Source organism: Pleurodeles waltl, chromosome 9, assembly GCF_031143425.1.
Source record: "Pleurodeles waltl isolate 20211129_DDA chromosome 9, aPleWal1.hap1.20221129, whole genome shotgun sequence".
NCBI classification, from domain to species: Eukaryota; Metazoa; Chordata; class Amphibia; order Caudata; family Salamandridae; genus Pleurodeles; species Pleurodeles waltl.
In genome coordinates this window covers 410,554,772-410,579,611 of record NC_090448.1, presented here as the reverse complement: position 1 = coordinate 410,579,611, position 24,840 = coordinate 410,554,772, and positions in this window count along the sequence as shown.

The window sequence follows — 24,840 nt, the reverse complement described above, 5'->3', positions numbered from 1 at the left end:
CTAGACAGGTAACCCACCCTTAGGCGGTAAGTAATACACTAACTATATACACTAGTAATCAGAAATAGACACAGAAAAAGTTAGAAAACAGTGCAAATAGTAATAACCAATAGTGACCCTAGGTGGAGCACAACCCATATACTAAAAAAATGGAATACGAACAAGGTACCCCCACCTAAGTAAATAAAATGTGTAGAGGGGAGCCGGGATTTTTAGCAAACCACAAAGGTAATTAACATCAGTACTCCCAGCGACCAGGAATGCAGGAGTAAAACACAAAATTTTCCCCAAACCACCCAAAAGGAGGAAAAGAAGCAAAAGAAGTCACCCAGAGAAGACTGCACGAAAACCAGTGGCAGATTCCTGAAGAAAGAGGACCTGTGGAGAGAGGGGACCAAGTCCAAGAGTCACAGTGGAGTCCAGGAGCAGTAGGAGCTACTACCCACTCAGCTGTGGATGCAGGAGTTGGTTGACGGTGATGAAGAACTGGTCAGTACTGCAGCACTGGAGCTGGAGAAGAGTTCCTGATGGATGCAGATGAAGCCCCGTGCTGTAAGGAAGACTGCAGATGGGTGTCTCTGCAGGAATTCCACCAACAACCCTTGGCAAAGACAAACAAGCAGTTAGTGGAAATGCGTGGGAAGGCAAAGGCTTAGCTCCACCAAAGTTGAACAGCTGGCAGAGAGGACCAAGAGGACTACTCCGGACCACCATCCGTGATGCAGGATCCATGCACCTCAGCAGGAGTGGGGATCCACGCAGCCGGTCGTCACTTGTTGTAGGTGCCTGCGTTTGCAGGGGAGTGACTCCTTCACTCCAAGGGGGATTTTTTCTTCTTCTTGTGCAGGCTGAAAAGTTACAGTCTTCTGAGTATGCACGGCCGGGGAAATGTTGCAAAGCTGGCAGAAAACGTGGAAACCAAGTTGCAGAAGAGTCTTCTTCGTTATAGCAGCGCTTGTCGGTTCCTGGAGGGTCCAGTCGTGGTCCCAGCGGTCAGAAGTCGAAGCAGAGGTTGCAGAGGAGCCCTGCTGGAATCTTGCAAGCTGAATCTGTGGACCCACCCAAGAGAGAGACCCTAAATAGCCCTGAAAGGGGGGGGTTGGTTACCTAACCAGGTAATCACCTTTCAGGAGGGGTCACTGACATCACCTGCCTGGTCTGGCCACTCGGATGCCCCCAGAGTTCCCTGCCAACCTTGGAAACAATATGGCAGAACCCAGGGACCCTCTGGAGGAGCTCTGGGCACCACCTCTTGGGTGGTGATGGACAGGGTGACTCCCCTTTCCACTGTCCAGTTTTGTGCCAGAGCAGAGACTGGAGGTCCCTGAACCAGTGTGGACTGGTTTATGCATGGAGGGCACGAAATGTGCCCTTTAAACCAAACCAGTGGCCTGGAGAAGCTACCCCTCCCAAGTCAGTTACACCTATTTCGAAAGGGAGAGGGTGTTACATAGCTCTCCCAAAGGAAATCCTTTGTTCTGCCTTCCTGTGCTTTATCAGATCAAGCAGTAGGAGTGCAGAAACCTGTCTGAGGGGTGGAAGCAGCTGGGCTGCCCGGAAAACCCTGTAAGTTTGGTGGTAGCAATGCTTGGGGGCCTCTAAGGAGCTCCCAGAGTGCATGGAATCATACTTCCAATACTTGCAACAGTATTGAGGTATGATTCTGACATGTTTGGTACCAACCATGCCCAGGTTCAGAGTTACCATTATGTAGTTGGACATAGGTAGTGACCTATGTCCAGTACACACGTAAAATGGCATCCCTGCACTCACAAAGTCCAGGAAAATGGATCTGGAGTTTGTGGGGGCACCTCTGCCAGTGCACACAGGTACCTGCACCCTGCCCTCTGGGCTGAGAGTGCCTACCATAGGGGTGGCTTATAGTGACCTAGTGTAGTGACCTGTATTAAAAAAAAGGTGCATGCACCTTGTTTCATGCATGCTGCTATGGCAGGCCTGCAGAACCCTTTGCATGGGCTCCTTATGGGTGGCAGGATAACTGCTGCAGCCCATAGGGATCCCCTGGAACTCCAATGCCCTGGGTAACTAGGTACCATGTACTAGGGAGTTACATGGGGGGACAAGTATGCCAATTGTGGGAAGAAAAGGGTGCAATTTAGAGGAGAGGGTAAAACTACTAGGGTCCTGGTTAGCAGGAACCCAGTAAACACAGTCTATACTGACACCAGCAAGAAAGTGGGGGTAACAATGCTAAAAATAGAGGGTACTTTCCTTCACTCCCTTTCATCAGTGCTGCTCTAGACATGGTGCAGTTTTGTGCTTATCTGTCTGAACGGCAAGTCCAAGATGTTCAGGCTATGATATAGATGATCAGCCTCTATCCTGAATTTCAGTGATGGTGATTTGGAGGCTTCTGGGTCTCATGGCCTCCTGCATCCTGGTTGTGACACATGCCCGCAGGCATATGGGTGCTCCGCAGTGGGACCTGAAGTTCCAGTGTGTGCACCATCAGGGGAATCTCTCTGACATGGTCCAGATTTCAGAAAGGAATGTTAAGGACCTGAAGTGGTGGGTAACAAGCTGCGACTGGGTCAGCAGCAGACCACTCTACCTTCCCCAACCAGTCCTGACAGTAGTGAGAGATGCATCACTCTTGGGCTGGGGAGGCCATCTGGAAGAGCTGGTGATCAATGGCCTCTGGTCTCTGGAACAGTCGGAACTCCACATCAACCTTCTGAAGCGCTGGGCAATTCGGCTGGCATTAAAAGCCTTTCTACCCTCAATGAAGGGAAAGCCAATGCACGTGTTCATGGGCATAATCACTGCCATGTGATACTACAAAAACATGGTGGACATGGTTGTGGACCCTTTGTTAGGAGACCCTGTGTCTCTGAATATGGCTGGAATGTCAGGGCATATCCCTGATGGTTCAAAACCTGGAGAGCTCTCATAACTCCAGGGTAGATTAACTCAGCTGAAGATACCTAGCGGATCACAAACTGTGTCTCCATCCGGAGGTAGTGGAAGGTCTCTTTCAGGAGTGGGGAGAGCCTTGGTTAGAGATGTTCACCACCGCCAACAATGTGCAATGTCAGCAGTTCAGTGCGCTGGAGTTTCCAAGGCAGAACATGCTCGGAGACCCTTTTCATCTTCCTTGGAGGTCAGGCCTCCTGTACGTGTTTCTGCCTGTATCACTCCTGCCCAGAGTCCTCAAGATGATCAGGAACACCCTGGCCCAAGTCATCCTTGTGACTCCGGACTGGGCTCGGAGAGTTTGGTATCCTGAGTTGCTGAGCATGGGCATCGGTTGTCTGATCAGCCTGCCCGTTCAGAAGGATCTTCTGTCACAGCAGAGAAGGGTTCTCCACCCAAACCTGTCAATTCTTCGGTTTTTTTGTGTGGCGAGTGAGCGGCAACAGTTGACACCGTTTGACCTTCTGCCTGAAGTCTGTGATTTTATCTTGGCAGTCAGATATCTCTCTACCAAGACTGTATATGCCTGCCACTGGAGCATGTTTGTGGTATGGTGTACATAGAAACACATTAACCCTCTCTCTGCTCGCCTTTTTCAGGTTCTTCTTTTTATTCTTTCCTTTGTCCAGCAGGGCTCTGCTCTGGGCACCTTAAAGGGCTACCTTTATGCTATATCTGCTTTTCTGCGGATGCCACCGGCCATTCATTTTCAAATGTCCTACTGTACATAGATTATTAAAAGGTTTGCAACCTATGTTTCCTCATCCTTTTACCAGGCCTCAGTGGAACCTTAATCTAGTCCTGATATGTACTGCTTTTGAGCCCTTGCACAACTATCCTCTCAGGCTCCTTACCATCAAGACAGCCTTCGTGGTAGTGATAACATCTCCCTGGAGAGTCAGTGAGCTCCAGGCATTGTCATCCAAGCCTCCAATCCAGACATTTACCCAGACAAACTGGTTCTGCAAACTAGAGCTTCAGTTCTACGGAATGTCATCACTCGCTTTCAAGTAGGCCATTCTATCAACGGGCCTCCTTTTTTCGCTCCACCACATCCCTCAAAAGAATAGGAGCGACTCCACTGTCTGGACCCAGAAAGACCGTTGTTGTTCTACATTGACCACACAAAAGACTTCCGAGTGGATGACCAACTCTCCTTTGGGTATGTCAGATTGAAGAAGAGAAAGGCTTTGCAGAAGAGGAGCATCTCCTGATTAATTATGCTGTGTATTAAAATCGGATATGCACTGGTTAAAAAGCAGCTCCTGGAGGGCTTGCGATCTGATTCCACCATCCAAAGCTGCAATGGAGTTCTGGTCCTGGACATCTGCCAGGAAGCAACGTGGGCATCCTTGCACACGTTTACAAAGTACTACAGCTTGGACAGTCAGGTCCTTAAGGATGGGCATTTTGCCCATTCGATCCTGCAGCACTTTTCGGTTTGAAATTGTTTCACAGAACCACCTCTGGGGAGGTATTGCTTGGGTATCTATTCTAAGGTAACGAATCTGCTGCTTGAAGTCTCTATCAGATGAACAGGTTACTTTTCTTCCTTAACGCCTTGTTAGAAGATGGGTCTCTAGTTGACAGCAGTATGCACCCTGTCCAAGTAGGGACCACAATCCTAGTCAGGGTAAGTCAGATACACACCCTAAATTAACCTATTCTCACCCTCTGGTAGCTTGGCACAGAGCAGTCAGGCTTAACTTCAAAGGGAAATGTGTAAAGTAGTTGTGCAACACAATTACAGTAACACAATGAAAGACACAACAACAAAAAGACATTACATCAGCTTAGATAAAGAGAGAATATTTATCTGATAAAACAAGACCAAAAAGACAAAACTCCAATAAGTAAAAGTGGAGCTATGAATTTTCAAAGATTAAATGTAAAAAAACAGTGCTTATAAGTCAGTAGCGGTCAAAAGGTTACTTGAGGCCACCAGGGATCGGTGCAAATCCAAAGTTCAGGCCGACCGCGTTGGAGGGTAAGCCAGCTACTGAACTCATGTAAGGTCCGCTGGAACAATCCCTTTGACGGAGTAAAGTGTCAACATTGAGGGCACGATGTATCCGTTTTTGCAAAAATCAACTGCCGAACCAACTTCTGAGGCCCAGGAATAGAGGGTGGCACCTCAGGCAAGGGTAGGACTCACCGATGGCAGACTCCAGCAACCAGGGCCGGCTTTAGGACTGGTGGCACCCTGTGCAACAGTTTATTGTGGCGCCACCCACTCCATGACCTCCTCCTCGGTTTCACTCACTACCACCCGTCAAATGTGCTCCTCATCTCTCCATCGCTCCCCTTTCACATACCTTCATGTGTTTTAAAGCACTTGTAAAGGCTGGCTTTACTAATTCACTCAGCTAGCCACATAAAATATCGGGTCATATTTAAGAGCCCTTAGCACCATTCTAACGCCACATTAGCGTCACTTTTTTTACGCTAATGTGGTATTAGAAGGACAAAAACGCTGTGCCATATTTACAAAGTGGCGCAATGCATGCATTGTGCCACTTTGTATCCTTTTGCGCTACATTATGCCTGCGCCAGGTGACAAGATGACTTATATGTAAAAAAAAGGAAGGTATGGGCCTGATAAGTGTATGCACTTGGATGAAGGAATGGTTGCAGTGCACTCGATTATGTGAGTTAAACCCAAAGAAACAAAATTTCAAACACATACAAACAAACTCAAAGTGCGATGTCGGATCGAGTCCTGCCTATACTTGTACAACAAATTCTTCACTACATACAAGTGTGAAGCAACATTTGTAAGAACAGAAACAAAATCAACAATTGTCATATTAAAACTTTTCAGAACTGTTGGATATGTCTTTTGGTTTTTCAGAACCTACAGCGTGTTTACATGGGTGCACATTGCATTAACATGTAGCCCCAGGGCATATAACTGTGCATGCTTGGCCTAGGTCACCTTGTTGTGTCTAGCTTTTTTGAAGTGCAGTGGCATGCCTGGGACATGTTTGAAGGGCTATTGTAGTGGGTGGCACAATCAGTGCTGCACGCATGCCAGTAGCATTTAATTGACAGGCCCTGGGCACATATAGTGCACTTTACTAGGGACTTACAAGTAAATTGAATATGCCAATTGTGGATAGGCCAATGTTACCATATTTTAGAGAGCACAAGCACTTTAGCACTGTTTAGCAGTGGTAAAGTGCACAGAGTCCTAAAGCCAACAAAAACAAGGTCTGAAAACGAGGAGGAGGAAGGCAAAAATTCTGGTGGACCAAAGCATAGGGAACCCCATTGTTTTCAATGGGAGCATCTCTTAATGATTCTGAAAATGGGGCAGTGAAATCTAGTACATTTCACTGCACCATTTTTCTGGGTCAACCCATGTGGGAACGCCCCCCTTGCATACATTATGCCTGGTGCAGGGATATTGCGGTGCAAGAGTTTACAAAGTGGCACAATGGTTGAATTGCGCTACTTTGTAAATATGGCGCATAGGAAATCCCACCTTAATGCCACATTTGCATTAAAAAATTACGCAAATGTGGCACAGGGTGGTGCTAGGGGCATCATAAATGAGCCCCTATTTTTGAGATTTCGGGTTGCTGTTGTGCTCTACTGGTGATTAAAAAAACTCCATTATTTTCAATTGTTTTAACCTATCCAATATGGCGCACCGCAGTTTTTGTTGAGCTGCAACTCTAATATACATATGCGATTCATGATGTCATCCTGCATGCCCAACTGTGATGGTTGGCAGTGGTCAAATCCCGAGACACAAGGAGAATGTTTCATGCCCAGAAAGGCGGTAGAGGGGTAGGTCAGTGGCAAAGACCTAAAGGTCAAGTAAATGTTCTGGACTTTGTTGGGGACTTGGGAAATTGGCTAAACTAAAAAGGTGGAAGGGTTGCTCTGAGGAGTTATCTTGTGTCTCTATAAAACTACTTGGCCCCCTAAACTTAGGTTTTGCCAACAAAATGATGTACATAGGTCTCATGGATCCTGAGATATTACAACATCACTGCAACACATCTGCCATTTAAAAAAATGTTGTCCAGAAAATTTCAGCCCTAGTCAGCAATGTCTATGCAAGCTAAATTACTTCTCTAGTGATCCAAAAACACAAATCAAAAATGAAAATCTCTGTACAACAATTATTTTACAGGGGTAAATCAGGGGACGGGATTACCCCTAGTGGGCTGGTGGCTGACCTATACTCTGAAGGTCGCACACCTCATCCTAGAAGAGGACCTAGCAGAGGACCTGGGGCTTGCAGGGGGCACAAAGGCTCTAGGAAATAACTATTAGAGAATCATAGAGGCGCCTGGAAATGTAACGTGGATTTATGGTATGGCTAGAAATATTTTAATTGAAGCACTCATTTATAACTTCAGAGGATGCTTTCAAAAGCACAGGCAAGGGCATGCCCTCACAATGCTAATTACTGCTTTGCATCAACAACTAAATTCTCCCAAAATCGGTAAAGATTTTAACAGAGAGATGATCCTTCCATAAAAAAGATCGTGCCCTTGTTTCAAAGGGGGCTTAAGGAAGGTGTAGAAGCCTTTTCTTTCCCAACAGACATTTGAACTCGAATTGACCTAATATCATCTATAGTTTCCGAGCTGCATCCCTAGTCTGTCGCTTGCTGTGATCTATCTTACTATGGGTTCAAGGCCTGCTGAATCAGCATGGGGGTCGCACTGAGCACTATATAAAAATAATTGCTCAAATGAATAGCACTATGAGAGCAGAGACCATGTTGAGAATGTGCGTCGAGTGGGCATGGAAGGAGGCAGACTGGTTGCTCCTGGCGAGCCTGACCTCCTATCTTGCTGTATCTTTTCACGAGGCCCGTTCCTGCAGGCTCCTTTTGCGGCCTGGGAACAGTTAACTCCTTTTGTTGGCACAGTCTATGCTGTGCGAGCCCTGGCATGCGCTCACTAATTCGCAGGCATAGTGATTAAATGAAGCCTTGCACAATCTGGCTGCTAGCTGCGCAGCCTTTGTCCGCTGCTTGATGGCATGGGCCTGCTCCAGTGGGTTCTAAAAAAAGTAACAAGGCCCCTCCCTGGCACTGAAGGATTTGGTCCAGCGAAAGACTGAAGGCGACAGCTGAAGAGAGCAGACCTGAGAACTCGCGGTTGTTCCCAGGGCACCTGCACCTGGCACTGCCGTCCTGCCCTGCAGGCTATAGGTGCCAGTGCTATGAGCTGGAGGTACAGCATGCGCCTGCCTTGATACCTCTTCGTCCGAGATGATCCTGCATTGGCTCTGGTGGATTTGTGGCACTGCAGTGGGTGTTCAGTCTCTTGGAGCACTTGCAGCTGGGCAGGACGGCTGCACGGATCAGCTGCCCCAACACACGGGCGAATCTTTGCCCACCATGAGCTCGTGCGCTGTGCGCTGTGCAACCGAGTCCTACATCCGCATGCTGAGCAGCAAGACGGAGATGAGTGTGCTTTTCACCGAAGCCCTGACAGGTGAGAACCTGCCACCTCTTGCATAAATTGAGAGGCGGTCCACCGGGGTGATGTGCAGATCCCTGAAATGCCTGGTCCACATTTAATAAACCCATGAAGAAATGCATGCATGAATATGTCATAATAGGTGTTATCAAACATACCTTCCTATAGCAGAGGTTTTGACTAGAGGAAATCTCTTATATTACAGGCTCTTGTTTATTTGCATTCATTAATTTGTGGCATTTATGCATCCTGGTCCATAACATGAGGGCAGCAAAGCAATTTACAAGGAGGGGGCTGCTCCCATAACAGTGGCTCTTAAAAATAAATTGTTCTTACAACAGGGGGGTCTTAGAAAACATATGTTTCTCATAAAAGGGCTTTTAGAAGGGGCATGCTTTTATAAATAGAGATGTTTGTATACCAGGTGCATTTAGAAGGAAACGTTTGTGCACCGAAGCACATAAAAAGAAGTGTTCATATGTGGGTGGCTTTCAGAAGGAGATGTTCATAAAACAGGCGTCATAAAGGAAAATGCTGTTATTACAGGTACTTATGCAGTTGTTATAGCAAGCTGTTAGGTTTAAATCTGTTTTATTGAGTTTTAAGCAGGTTCATAGTACAACAATCAGCCCACCTACATTCACTGGCCGATGGGGAATAATAGAAACAGCAACAACAGGAAGAGACGACCAAGAGAAGAAGCAGGGAAGGGGAGTGGTCGGGGAGGGGGTGGCAGTGCAAGGAAAGTAAGTATATAGTAATCTTTTAGAAGGAGTTTTTCTTAGAGTGGCTTCTAGAAGGAACCCCGCCCCCTTTTGTGTCACTGTCTACAGAGGTGCAAAAAAGCCCAACTGTCAAACTGACCTAGAAAGACAATCCACAAACAGGCACGGTCACAGAATGGTATAAGCAAGAAAATGTCTACTTTCTAAAAGTGGCATTTTCAAACAGACAATTTAAAAACCAACTTCACTAAAAGATGTATTTTTAAATTGTGAGTTCAAAGACCCTAAGCTCCACATTTTTATCTGCTCCCAAAGGCAATCTGTGCTTTAAGGATATTTAAAGGCAGTCCCCATGTTAACCTATGAGAGAAATGGGCCTTGCACAGTGAAAACCGAATATGGCAGTATTTCACTGTTAGGACATATAAAACGCACTAGTATATGTCCTACCTTAAACATACACTGCACCCTGTCCGTTGGTCTACCTATGGCCTACCTTAGGGGTGCCTGCCATGTAGTAAAGGGGAAGGTTCAGAAGTGGCAAATGGGTACACTTGCAAATCGAATTGGCAGTTTAAAACTGCACACACAGAAATTGCAGTGGCAGGTCTGAGCCATGTTTACAGGGCTACTAATGTGGGTGGCACAACCAGTGCTGCAGGCCCACTAGTAGCATTTGATTTACAGGCCCTGGGCACCTCCAGTGCACTTTACTGGGGAATTACCAATAAATTAAATATGGCAATCGTGGATAACCCAATCAACAGTACAATTTACCTAGGGAGCACTTGCACTTTAGCACTGATTGGCAGTGGTAAAGTGCACAGAGACAATAAACCAGCAAAAAGCAAAAACAGACCTCAAGAACTAAGAGGAAGAAGGCAAAAAGTTTGGGGATAACCCTGCAAAAAGGGCCATTTCCAACAGTACTGAAATGAAGTGAACAGGAAAAGGCCCTGGCATACGGGGGCACCGATATTGGCAGTCACAGGTTCTGCGCACCTACCCTAAAATCAGTTCACAGCAGACTCCTTCTGGTATAAGGGATCAATGCAGCGCGGCGATATGGCTTATTGCTTCCCACCCTGCACTTCTGATATGGCTTAGGACAACGTAGCCCTCTCCCGGCATATGAGGGTCACAGATATAATGCTGCACACGGGCACTGGCGTGACCAGTGCACAGCATCACACATCGCTCAGGGAATCCTTGTGCAAGGCTCTCCACTGGACCTCGCTACCTCCAAAGCTCTTCTCTCCCTCACAGGACACATGGGTCTTGGCAAGCAGGCAGGCAATGGTGCTCCAGGCTCTATGGCAGGTGATCTTGGTGTCCTGAGTGATGTCCCGTCACAAAGCAGGGAGTCTAGCAGGCCTTTGCCCCAAGTCCTGTTTACAGGCAGAAGTCTTAGAGCTTCCCCTTCTTACACTGCCCTTCTGGCTGCTCGGCAGAGGACACATTTTTGGATGACTCAACTTTCCCTTCTTACACTCCTTTTCCAGACACCAAATGTAATATAGGGACTCGGTTTTATGTTGGGGTTCTGCATCTTTTGAAGTGGGCACTTCTCCTTTTCATCTTCCTTTATGAAAGAGGTCTAACACAGCAGGCACAACTCCAAAGCTGACTGTCAACAACATGATTCATGGGAGTGAAAAAAGTTTACACCTGGATGTCAGCCACAGTGAAATGTGCATCACAGGGTTAATCCCAGACCCTCATACCTACTCTTTATGATTCTCTTATCAGCCACATCTCTCTTCTTGAGAAGCATCCAGGCTCTTTCCTTGTGATCTGTCACTGAATGAAAGAGCAGTCTTTTGAAAAGTAAAGGGAACCTCCTCCATTTCCCTCCCGTGTGTCCCCGCCAGCTGCAGCCGATCTGAACAGGCTGAGGGGCCATGTCCACCATGTTTTTCCAAGCAAGGAGAGTGTCTGTCAGGCTGAACAAAGGTTAGCCTAAAAGACACTCTTCTGGTTCAGGTCAGGCAGCCAAGAGCTAGACATGTGGTAAATGTGCAGGCTCCTGATTGCCTGAGCTGAACTTTGCCAGGCTGAGGATTTCTCAGCCCTCTGGCCATGACCTTCTCAGCCTCGCAAAAGTGCTTTGAGGCCCTCCACCTCGTGACGAGGGGGAGTGTCACCAATTGCCTCGGACGTGAGCGCTTCAGTTTTAAGCCCTGAAGTGCCCAGGGCCAAGCGTCAATCAGTGACACCTTGTCACAGAGTGGGGTGGGGTCAGCAGTATCACTGACCCATCCCACTCTGTGACAAGATTGGGATTGCTGCCTTCCCCCATTGGCAGACCATAGGTAAGCTAATGAGAGAAGGCCGCAGTCCAAACCCACCAGGGACCTCCGAGGCATGGGACTGCTACCTTTCCTTATTGGATGACCTTAGGTAAGCCAATGAGGAAGGCAGCAGTCTCAACCCTCCTGGGACTTCCGAGGCTTGTGACTCCTGAATACCCTCATTTGCTCTGCCCACAACATAGTAAAATTAACAGCGGCACCCACGCAGCTCACAGGATGCAACAATATACAAATATGTCTGGGAGGATTCCTCTCCTCATGTCTTCACCAGGCAGGCCTGGACTTCCCAAAATGGAACCCAAGGCCCTTCATGCTATGTACGATTGCAGGCACATTTACTCAGTATGCACTCTCAGCACACTTACTATCCAGCACTAATACCTTTATGCATTGTACATTTACTTGTACACTTGCATTCAGTACAAACACTCAAACTAGGCGCACAGCTAAGTAAAGAAGATTTCCTATATTCAACCAAGGTGTGCTTATTTTAAAATACATGCACTGCCGGCATACACACTAACTATGCACTGCCCAACTCTTCACCCTTCATGTACTGTACTTCACACAAGCACACATACGCCCGTCACATGCAGTCCCTACACATGCTCTGCACAGCACTACATCTCTCATATAATGTATCCCTATCAGGCACACATTCACTCGCACATGTACTGCACAGTACTGTGCTATCTATGTACTGTACCTACCCAGGCATGCATACAGCCAACTCAGTCATCACTCCTGTGCTATACAGCGCTCCACACCAAGATGATGTATGCCATGTGTGAGATGAGCACACACCAGCAGAACTTTTAAAAAGGTGGGCTTCACTCCAGTGACACAGGTAAAAAGGTCCTGTTCACTACTACTGATCACTACATGTTATGCTGCCACCACTGCGCTTTTGCTGTTTATCTCCTGATAAAGGCAGTAGTCTTCCACCAGTATGGAGCAGCACTTTGGGTCCCCCTCTCGGTCAAACAAGACTGCAATCAATGAGACAGGCCTATTCCATGATGCACACATGATTGGTGCTCCCCTATGACAAAAAAAATCTGCATTAGGGATGCAGACAACAGTACAGTTGGGCACTCAGGACAGAGGTGCTCATCTCTACCATGCTGAGGACTTTTCTATCCCAATAGGTGGTCTTTCAAATGTGGTCTGTTGGTTGCATTACCCATCCCTTTTGTTAGTGCTTAGAGCTGTAGTGAGCAAAATGAGAGCCAAATACTTGGAATGTCTGTGCTGTGATAGAGGAATGTGCGGAGTTCTGTCTGATGTTTTTTGTTGGAAGCAGATAGTTCAGTGGGAACTTTGTATGCAGCATTACTACATTGCATGACATTGTGTAGCTGGTTTAAAGCATTGAGCCTTTAATGAGGACTGTTAAGGCACCAGTAGCGATACTCAGTGGGCGGTGTAAGCACATTACAATTCTTATTTGGTTACAATGAGTATAGAATGAAAACGGGTATGTACATTAATAGTGATACCAAGAGGGGATGCCATTTGGTAATGAATTAAACAGTACATATCCTGAGTTTGATTGAAAGGAGAAGCAGTTCAAATTACAAATGGTATTAAAATTGAATACATTGTTTTTGCAGAACTTTCTTCTGATTTGTTATCTTAGGAAAGATCCATTTATCTTTCGACGTCATATACAATTAGCGTATCTTTTACAGTAAGCACAAAGATGTTCTCAATGTATTATTTGTAAACTGAAGATTATAAGGAAAACCTATTGATCCCTAATGTAAGGAAAATCTATCGATCCCTGGGACTGCAGAATGTGGAATACTATACAAATGAGGGGAGGGTGGCTGAAAATTCAGTGTTTTAACACTCTTTTTAGCGACATTGGAAATATTATTAATTGCAGCAAATGCACTTCAGCTGAGACAAGTTTTGTGATCTAGAGGAGTTAATGTAAATCAGGATGAGAGGCCAGCTCACATGGGCAGGTCCTTTCTTATTTTACTGAAAAGGAAAATAGATTTCTGCTGAGGTGTTTCCAGAGGTAAAATATAGGTATACTCAGTTACTGGCATATGTTTTTATTTCAGGGGCGAGATTCTACCCTGGTGTTACATAAAGAACATAGGCCCTCATTATGAGATTGGCGGCAAATTGCGCCTACCGCCACGGCGACGGCCACCAACATACCGTCGCCGTGGCTACCTACCATCCATGCCATTATGACCGTAGCTGGAATTCTGCCAGAAGGCTGGTGGAATTTCGGTGACAGTCATGGAGGTGGACGGCGGTAAGGTGGCGCTGCTGCTAGCAGCAGTGCCATGCCAGCAAAACACCGCCTACGGTATCATGTTCCATGATATGGCCTGGCACTGTTTTGCTGGTGGAAGCTGCTGCTGGCAGCAGTGCCGCGTCCTGTCTCCTGCCAGAGGACCCCCTGCAAGCAGGTCAGTCAGGTTCTCCAAAAGGAGAGGGGGTGGGGGGTGTTGTGTGCGTGTGTGAGGGAGTGTGTGACTGTGTTTGAATGTGTGCATGTGTGTGTGTAGTGTGTGTGTGTGTGTGTGTGTGTGTGTACGTGCATGTTGTATCGTGTGCTTGCGTGTGTGCCTGGATGTATGATTGTGAGTTTTGCAGTGTGTGTATGTATGTATGCATGCGTGGGTGAATGTGTGTATGCGTGTGTTTTGCCATGTGTGTATGTGTTTTTATGTTGGGGCGATGAGAGGGAGAGGGGGAGGGTAAGGGAGGACCCTGGGGAGTGGGGAGAGACCCCTATCAGTGCCAAGGAAACAATTCCCTGGCACTGATAGTGCTTACCGCCATGGTTTCTGTGGCGGTACAGAAACCACAGAAACCATGGTGGTAGGCGGGGTCAAAATGGCATGGGTGGCCTAGTGACAACCGCTGGGCTAGAGACTGAAGTCTCCAGCCCTGCGGTCATTACCGCCGTGGCGGTCGGTGTGTTAACTTGACGGTTTGGCTTTGGGAAAACCGCCAATGTCATAATAGTGGAGGTAGGTACTGCCAGCCTGTTGGCAGTAATACCTCCACTATACCACCGAATGCCGGGGTCGTAATGACCCCCATAGATATTTACTTGTAAGATTTACCATGAAGTGAATAATCAAGAATGGCTATAGCGTTACTGTGTGAAGAAAAGTATTTGTGATGCCCACCGAGAATTGATGTACAGGGAACATAGTGAAATACTCGCTTCCAAGGAAAAATATTTGTGACGTGCACCAAGCACCGGTTTATAGTGAAAGTAAGAAGGTTCACAGTTTCAAGGAAGATAGTGATGAAGTCCACCCAGACCTGATTTATACCTAATATAGAAAGTTACATCTAGAAAATTATTACTGAAAGTGTGATTCATTGACTGTCCACAATCGATATTTAATTGGCAAAGGTGCAGATTGCACAAGGTGGTTATACCTCAGCAGTAGCATTCTAGACACTGCTTTGCTTGATAAACAAATATAAAATAAGTAAATAATTGCTAAACAGTTTCAGTAAGCTACCAGCCCTTTAAAATGAGGAGAAGACAGATGTCGTTTCTTTCAAGTATGTCTTCAAAATGGCTGTTCTGACTACTTGCTCAGGTGCCGAGTTATTTTAGGTGCAGTGGGGTTTGTGCAGCACCTTTAGATGCATGAGTGAGGCAAAATATTATTCACTCTAGAGAGTCATGATTTACCTCACATGCCCTTAATTGAGGACACCCGCTTGATAGGATGCACAGCTGGAGTGGAAGAAAAATGCCTTCTCCCTTCATGCTACCAGATCTCAAGTGCACATGTGGCCAATCGTGATTCAGACGGTGACCATTCGGTTGCTACAGTCCATTGACGTTGTTGTCTAGTCTGACCCCAGAGCTAGTCAAATAGCATTGTGGCAACAAGAATAGAGAGCGAAATGATACCAGGGTAACCTTTCTAGAAACCTTCCAACAGCCGGTACAGGGGTGCTACTCTCACTGTCACATCACTGAACTCATAGGGATTGTGAAAAATCTAATTGTCAAACAAAGAAGTGTAGTAAATCATCCACGACCATTCACAGTAATGGTGTAGTATGTAGCTGGTGGTCTATTTTGGAGCACACAACTGAAATATATTACCAAAGCATGGTGAGGTAGTTCAACGTGCATATGTAGATAGAATGTCTCCCTTCCAGGCAAAACAACTCTATATTCTGTTTGGATGTGGGGTTCTTCCCTTAAAAACTTTTACTGCAAGCTGGGGCAAAAAAGTTAGTGAACTAAGGGTCAGATGTAGGTAGGAAATGTTTTGCAAATCGGAAATAGCGACTCCATGCGAATCGCTATTTCCGACTCGCAAAATCAAATGCAAGAAAGTTGTGCGATACCAATTTGCGAGTCGCAGAGGTGTCGCACCGCAATTTGCGACCTTCGCTTTTAGCGAGGTCGCAATTTGCAAGAAGGGTGTCGCAAAATTGCCTGCAGGTGCACCACAACAGTTTGGAAACCCACTTCCTGGCTCTTGGTGATGACATCAGAACCAGAAAGTCATCAAATAGACCTGGGAGGAGGGAGGACCACACCCATTTCAAACTGCTGAGCCACACCCAGGGGAGAGGAGCTGCAGCAACCACGGAGGAGACAGGCAGTGCTGGCAGAAGGAGGAAAATGACATTTTCTGACAAGGAGTTGGAGGTGCTGACAGAAGAATGCTGCCTGCATCATGATGAACCTTTTGGAAAGGCAGCAATGAGTGTCCCAGACACTCAGAAGAAAAGAATATGGCTGCAGATACAGGAGAAGATCAATGCCATAGGGGTGAGCCACCGCACCCTCGAGGAAATTCGCAAAAGGTGGTACGACCTGCGCTCCAGTACGAAGGAGAGGGTTGCGGAGTGCATGAGGGAGATGAGGGGCACCGGAGGAGGCCCATCCACTGTCCCACCACCCACAGCCCAGGAAAGCATGGTTGAGCAGACACTGGAGCCAGAGGCCATACTGGGCATGGGAGAACTGGACAGTTCAGCGCCAGGGACATCAAAAAGTGAGCACCATGAGATATGCTTTGACACCCACAAATGCAGTATACCCACTATCCCAGTACACTGCAGCAGGCACCACCAAACTAGCTCCATTCCAGTCTAGCAACCTCTAGAATAGTGTATTATGGGCAATGTAGTACAGTAGTCCAAATATAGGCAAATGTTTACTATGAGGCATAAAACAGATGTGCGAGACTGACAGTGTATCCCATATGTCCCACAGGTCTTCCACAAGACACCCCCAGCAGCGACATAAGGCAGGGAGAGGGACATGGGCCAGACCCACTGCAGGAGGCTGCCAGTGACATTGCAGGGCCCAGCAGAACACCACCAGGGTCCATTGAAGAGCAAACGCAGGACATGGGGGCAGCAGAAACAACACCAGGGCCCAGCCCCACAGAGAGGCGCACAGGGCCAACAGCTGGACCAGTGCGGAGGCGCCGGCGCAGGGTTCAGTCGGTGCCCCAGGATGATGTCAGAGAAGCAGAGCTTGCAGGCTTGGAGGCATCGCTCATTCAGGGTCAGCGCCTGCAAAACAGACAATTAAGGTCCATCAGCAGAACCCTCAATAGACTGCAGAGCTCAATGACAAATGGGATGGCAAATGTGGACAGTCAGTTCAACTGAATGAATCAACATCTGGGGGACCTAACACAGGCCATCCAACATTTGGTGACTGAACTTGTGGCAGACAGAGCACATGCGAGGCGCAGGGAGCACCACACTGCCGCACGCTTTGACCGCCTGGCAGCATTTATTGGGCGTCTTGCCACAAATACAACAGGCCTGTCAAGGTGTACAGTCAGCCTCCAGGTGGAACCTGGGCACTTCGCAGGGGGTGTGGTGCGAGGACTTGGCCGCATCAGCAATGCGGTGGACCTTATGGAGAGCAGGCAGGCTGCAAGGGGCACAGGGGAGACCCCTCAGGACAGCGAGGAAGGGTCAACCATTATTAGTGTGTCTGCCAGTGAATCCCGTGTGCTATGGAGTAGCATTGTACGGCAGGGGTCAGGGGACCCACCAGGGATGAGCCATGGTGGCCGCACTAGGAGGAGGGTGTGAGCCACCAGACTGTACTGTAAATAAGGCACATGAATTCAATGTGTCTTACATGCAAATGGACAATTGCAGACTGTGACATACAGCAAAATTCCTTCTTTCACATAGTTTAGAAATAAAAAGGATTTTGTTTGTTTCACTACATAACTGGCCTATGTGTGTCTGACATTAGTGAGTGTGGTGACGGTTGCCACGTACCTGCCAAAGTATTGGGTTGCAATGTGGTTCCGTCTCTGTCTGCCCTCATTTGCGATTCTTCTATCCCCAGGCTGTCGGTGTGGTAGCTCTTGCTCCTCATCCTCCGTGCCTGTGTCTTCAGGGGTGAGATGTCGCCCACGTCTGGTGGTAATGTTGTGTAGGATGGCACAGGCGTCAACGATCTTGCATGCTGTTTCTGGGGCATACTGGAGTGCACCTCCACTTTTGTGGAGACATCTGAATCTTGCCTTTAACAAGCCATAGGTCCTCTCCACAACAGTTCTGGTCCGCCGATGTGCACTGTTATATCACCTCTCGTTCTGGTTGCCAGGTGTTAGGTACGGGGTGAGTATCCATGGTCTCAGGGCATATGCACTGTCACCTGTTTGACAAAAAAGGCAATTTTAGCAGGGCATCAATGGGTTACACAGTGACCTGTATGTATGGCTTCAGGGTGTAGTCAGCAATGCCTAATAGATATCCGTCTCCAAACTCCCCACGTTCTAGGCGTTGGAGTATCCCACTGTGCCTGAATATGTATGAGTCATGTGTACTCCTTGGATATTTAGCTACAATGTCAGTAATTACATTATGGGCGTCACATACCACCTGGATGTTTAGTGAGTGGGTACATTTCCTATTGCGGAACACATATTCCAGATTTGCAGGAGGGCAAATTTGTATGTGTGTCCAGTCCACACACCCTATTACATGGGGGAAGTTGGCAATTCTGTAGAAGTCCAACTTGGTGCTGTGAATTTCTGCCTCATTCCTGAGTAGGTATACATATCTGGACATGTGTTTGAGTATGGCATCTAGGAAACATCTGAAGAATCTTGAGAGTGCACTTTGGGATACCCCACCTGCCACAGCAATCACCCCCTGATAGCTACCCGAGGCCAAGAGGTGCAGTGAGCATAGCACTTGCACATGTGTAGGGATGGCGTGGCCGGGCATTGTCTGTTGTTCAAGCTGAGGATTCAGTAGTTCAATTAATTCTAAGATTGCAGCACTGCTCAGTCTATATTTTTCATAAATCTCCTCCTCAGTTTGTTGAAATAGTGTCTGCCTGGCTCGGTATATACTCTCCTGTCTCTGCCTCCTCCTCCTCTGCTGGGCGGCCTGGACTCTCCTCCTCCATGCTATCACGTACAGTTTAGCTATTTTGAGTCACCGAGATGCCTTCTGGGTCTTCTTTTATACTTTGGTTCTGGTTACCACCTGCTCTGAATCAGTGGTAATCTGGATGTGCAAAATGGGCTTTTTGCAACTAGTCGCAATTTGCGACTGGCTATTGCATATGGTTTGCGACTCGCAATTTGCGACTTCCTATTTGCGGGTCGCAAAATCAGGTCGAAATTTTTGCGAGTCGGTAATGGGTTGCATCACTATTTGCATTTTGGAAATGGGATTTTTGCATCCCATTTTGGATTTTGCAAGGTCGCAAATAGCGAATCGGGCCATTAGTGACTCGCAAAGCTTTGCTACATCTGGCCCAATATTTCTGCCCATATTGCCTAGTGCATAACGAGTCCGAAGCTCACTTTTTCTTTTTCTGTCCCCTGTATGTCCAGGCACGGAAGAAAATGGATAATACCTCTATGTAAATTGATGGGCGTGAGACAATGTAGGGTAACGTTACGAATCCTAAAGAGTGAAACACAAGAAGTAATGTTGTTCGCAGTTTCTCGCTATTTCCACTGGGCTTGGAGACTGAGACTGAGAGTTAGCACTCAAAAGGCCCAGCAATCATGTGGGCCTAATTAGATACAGTTTACATAAGACTCTGGTCTAGCAATTCGTGTGATATGCCGAATCTACTGTGGATTGTTTAATGTAAATATTTGACAGGGCTAAAATTGTATAAATGTTATATGATTTTAGTATGTATATAATCTTAAGTCATTTTATCTATTTTATTATGATATGCACTTTTACGGCTTTTTAACCGAAATAAAGTATTTACTGCTACTAGTGCACTGTCATTTACAGACGGCACATTCTCCATTGAAATGGCTACTAAATGTGCAAAGTCATGCAGTTTACTGCTAAAAGTATATAGTGCACAAAAGATAATGTGTGAAAATCTGGTATAAACCAATATTTGTCATTTGCGCATCACCTGGTAAAGTGTCTTGATTTTTTTGATCCTATTAAAATCTGTTTCCGTTACACTTCAAAACTACAAAAAAGTGGTTCTAACTGCTAATATATTTTGAATTATAAATACAGTTCATTTATAGTTATTTTAATTTCCACTAACACCAGAAAGATTTTCACATAGTTCACTTTACAAAATCCTCTGTGCAGTCAGAGAAAGAAAAGCACATACATTTCCAAGTTAAAAGAATGAGCAGAAAATTGTCAGAACACGCAGAATGGCGCTTGACAAATGTATTTGACCACACAGCAAAGGTAAAAAGATAAAAAACAAATTTAATGGCAGTATTATTACTCAATCAGCATAGGAGCTTCAGCACGGTTATTTTGGGTGTGCTGCAGGACCCCCTCATAGCTGCCAAGTTTTCATTTTGTCCATGCGTGACATTTTACTGCCTTCTCTGTGACATGTTGAGTGACACTTTCCTGTAGCACAGGGGAAGAAGGCAAATGACAAGGAGAGACCAAGCACATTGACATAGAAAGAAGAAATGGCACAGATCGAACTGGATAAAGATACAGAGGCAGAGCCCAGAAAGGCGTGGGGGCAATAGTGACATTGGCAAAAAGCAGGTTCAGCTTGAAGTAAAGGACAGAAAGCCGAGGAAGGAGACAGAATTGGAGGCAGAGAGCATGGGTGGTATAAAGTATGAGAACAGAGAGCACTGAATCAGATAAGAAAGGCAGAGAGTACGGGGGGGATAAATTATGGCAGTGGAGTCATGGATCAGATATACCTCACTTACCCAGGCTCTGAAGCCACTATGTATCATTGCTTCTTCCTTTTTGTGCTCCAAATTCTGCTGCCACCTCAGGGCTGCCTGATGCCCTCTGCTGTGCTGGGCAGTGGGCATGGCTAAACCAGGGCCATGAGAACAGGCAGGGCGGAGAGATTGAGCCCTATGTGCAGTGAAAACCTCCTGCATCATCAGATCTGCAGAAGGCTCTCAAATGCTGGAAATTCGCAGGGGAGTAGCTTTAGGGGGTGTTTGGGGTGTTACAGCCTCTAATAAAGGTATTTTCTGGTACATAGTTGGGTACAGGTGCTTTCAGTTGGATACGACGAGGTGTCTCTCCAATTTCACCATGAATATTTACATACACACAGAAGAAATCGAACACTCTCTCTGTTTTGAAAGTCTTCAAAAATGTTTATTTTACAAACTATTGTGGTTTATCTACCAATCCGCATATCTCTACCTTTCCACTGCCCCATAAACTCCTCTCATGCGCCCTGCTTGTTGTAAAATGTATTTTAATGTGATATGATTGTTGGAAAATCTGAAACTCATACCCCCTCAATCTTACTGACCAAGCTACGCCCCTGGGAATTCGCAGAGTAAGTGTTGCTCTTAGGAGAAATCACTGAGGGCAAGGTTAACGTTTTTTGTTGCCTTCACTTACTGTTTTGTGTTTCAGTCAGGAAAGCCCTTAAAATTTGGGAAAATCAAGACTCTGGTCTCCATGGTAACGTGACCTCTCCACGTCCCCGGGCTCTGCCTGGGCACCCTCAGCATCAGGCTGTAGGCAATATTTACACACAATGCTATGCAAAGCGCCTCAAACTTTTACAAAGGGTGAGAGTACCTCAAATTGCGTGACAAATGCATTTCAGTGTGGTGATGCTGAGACAAGCACTAAAATGTGTTAGTCTGACTCGAGTTGCGTGGCACTTGGCAGGGCTGCCCCCTGCACTCCTACTTCCAGCGCCTATGAAGAATGGGCAGTGAATTACAGCTAGCAGCGTGGAAACGAACAGCAAAGGAATGAAACAGATACAGGAGGAGGACTGGAGCAGGAAGACATATGTTGGATAAAACCAGAGAAACAACTCAAACCAAATCTCTAACCTCGCATTCTTAAGTTTACAACAAAAGCAAATTCAGATGTAGAATATGTCACATTCACATTATATTGGGGTTTTTAGTAGGACATTGTTACTGTAAAAGGAGGCTGAATAGGGGAATGGTCCTTGGAACAGGGACTTTTAGAAGGGTGCTATTCCTGAAATAGTGACTAAAATAAGTGCTCCTAGTACAGACTCTCTTAGTAGGTCTATGTAATGAAAGGGCTCCTATAAGGGTGCTGCTCTTATAACGTGATTGCCTAAAAGGTACATGTTTTTTTAAAAGAGTTAATGATGCTTTAACAGAGGATCGTAAAAGGAACTGTTCACAAAATGGAAGTGTTGTTGCAACACACTTTAAGAAGGGCTCGTTCTAATAACAGCACCTCTTATAAGGAAATATTCTTATAACAGCTCTTCTTACAAGTCAAGGCGGCTATTTTCTGTCCCTTAACACAGAATGTCCAATATTTTACCCTCCCCACAAGTCAGTAAATAACTTAAGTGGAACCCAAATATATTAGACTTATGTGCAGGAGAAATCATGTCAGAGTACCCACCCTTCACATCTTTGTAATAAGCATGGTCCAGCAACTAGTCTCAAACCTTAGGTAGGGCACTTTGGAGCCAGTTCATTGCCACATTAGGCTTAGCAAGATGTAATACCACGGCAATACATTTGTGTTCAAAACCTACTGCTGGCACTGGCGGCCGCAGAGCCTGCCTCTCACCTGTATGACCTCTAGTCATCTAGAGACCTGGTGCAGGCAGTGTGGAGGCAGAGAAAAGCCTGAGGTGAGCCGGGGCAAGGAGACAGTAAGGATCGGTGGAAGATGCAGGGAGGCAAGCAACATAGCATACCCAGCCTGCGTGGGAATGGTGTGCCGCGGCGCAGTAGGCACAACAGCGTAGTTTGGGCCTGATAGCATGGAAGCGGTCGTTTTAGTAACTGGTGCTGCTTGTGTACCAGGCCTCCCCCGTCTAGCGCAGCCCCAGCACATCTGTCTGTCTACCTGCACCACGTCACCACCACTTAACGACAAACTACACTTTCCTATTCAGCCCTCACCAGCAGCAGCTATCAGATATCCCCACCAACTGCATCTACGAAGACACAGTAACTGTCTGATTTTGGTGCCCCACTGTGAAGCAAGCTATTAGGCGTCAAGACATTAAGGCATTAAAGAGGCACAAGGAAGCCCTGCAGGTCCAGTGGCTACTGCCATCCAGGGCCAGGTGTACAAAGGAATTTTGCATTCCCAAATGCTCCGATTTGCAAAAAAACATTTTTGCATGTACAGACCCCATTTTGTGATTCGGTAATCTATTAACAAATAGCAAAATGTTTTTGTGAGGCACTATTAGGAAGGGGCATGTCAAGTGCATCCCTTCCTAATAGTGAGTTGCACTGGTATGTGTGAATGTTTTGCGACCGGAATGTGGTCGTAATACATTAGCAGATTACCACCAACTTCAAGTTGGTGGTAACCATTCGCAAACGGCCTACTCTGATAAAATGAAAAGAAACCTTTTTTTTTGTAATACATCCCGTTTTCATTTAAAAAAACGGGCTGCATTAATATGAAAAAAAACTTGCTTTATTTAAAAGCAGTCACGGACATTGTGGTCTGCTGTCCCCAGTAGGCCACCATCCCTGTGAGTGCTGCCACTCCCACTGGGGTTGCAAATTGCGACCTACCTCATACATATTGATGAGATTGGTCATTTGGGACCCCATTGGGAATCGCAATCATTTACACTTTTGTATATTTTGTTTTGCGACTCACAATTTGCGATTCCCGAAAGGATCGCAAATTGAGAGTTGCAAAACAAAAAGTATTACATCTGGCCCCAAGCTACTGGAAGTGACCGGGGGTGCCAAGTACTTTCTATCTATTGAGCGGAAAGCAATCTCAGCTACCCTCTTTTACCAAGGGAGTCAACACCAAGTAAGCCAGGTGGCAAGGCGGTGTTGGATGAGTAGGGGCAGCTATGTGCCAAATGGCTCCTAGTAGCAACAATCAAACTAAATATACAAGAGTGGATGTAAGTGATACGCCTATACTCCTTTGTATTCTACCCACTAAGGGCCAGATGTATACAGCTTTTTTCTGTGCACAAACGGCCCGATTCTGTTTGCGCACAGAAAAAAGCATTTTGGTATGTACAAATGCTATTTTGCGATTTGTTAATCTATTTATCGAATTGCAAAATAGGTAGGCAAGTCAAGGGTGTCCCTTTCTAAGTGTAAGTTGTAGTGTGTATGATTGTTTTGTGACCGTGAATGCAGTCACAAAACAATCGCAGTTAACACCAATTTCAAATTGGTGATAATCGATTCGCAAATGGAAAGGGGGTCCTGACGAGAATACTTTCCCTTTGTGAATGCATCCGAAAACGTCTTTTAAGAGACACTGCCTACTCTTAAAAAATGAAATTGAAAGGCTTATTTTTTTGCCTTTTATACACATTCTGTTTCTTTTAAGGAAAACGGGATGTGTTTAAAATAAAGAACACTTTATTTAAAAGCAGTCACAGAAAAGGTGGTCCGCTGACCCCAGCAGGCCACCATTTCCGTGATTTTTGGGATTCCCAGTGAGTCGCAAATTGCGACCTACTTCATTACTGAGGTAGGTCTATTTGCAACCCACTGGGACTTGCAAAAGGAACTCAATGGAGTTTCGCACATTTGGAAATGCATTTTCCTAATTGCGATTCACATGGAATTGCAATTAGGAAATCGCAATTTCAAAGCTTCGTACATGTGGCCTTAAAAAACCTAGGGCCAGATGTAGCAAGCTTTTTGCACGTCACAAACAGCTAATTTCGCTGTTTGCGACATGCAAAAAGCCCATCACAATGCACAAACCCCGTCTGGTTACCGAATCGCAAAACGGGTTTGCGAGTCGGAATTAGGAAGGGGTGTTCCCTTCCTAATTGCGAGTGGCAGTGCAATGTAGGATTGGTTTGTGACAGCAAACACCGTCGCAAACCAATCGCATTTTGCACCCTTTTCAAATGGGTGGTAACCCATTCGCAAAAGGGAAGGGGTCCCCATGGGACCCCTTCCCCATTGTGAATGGCACTGTAAACATTTTTTCAGAGCAGGCAGTGGTCCTAGACAGCAGACCACTGCCTGCTCTGAAAAAATTAAACGA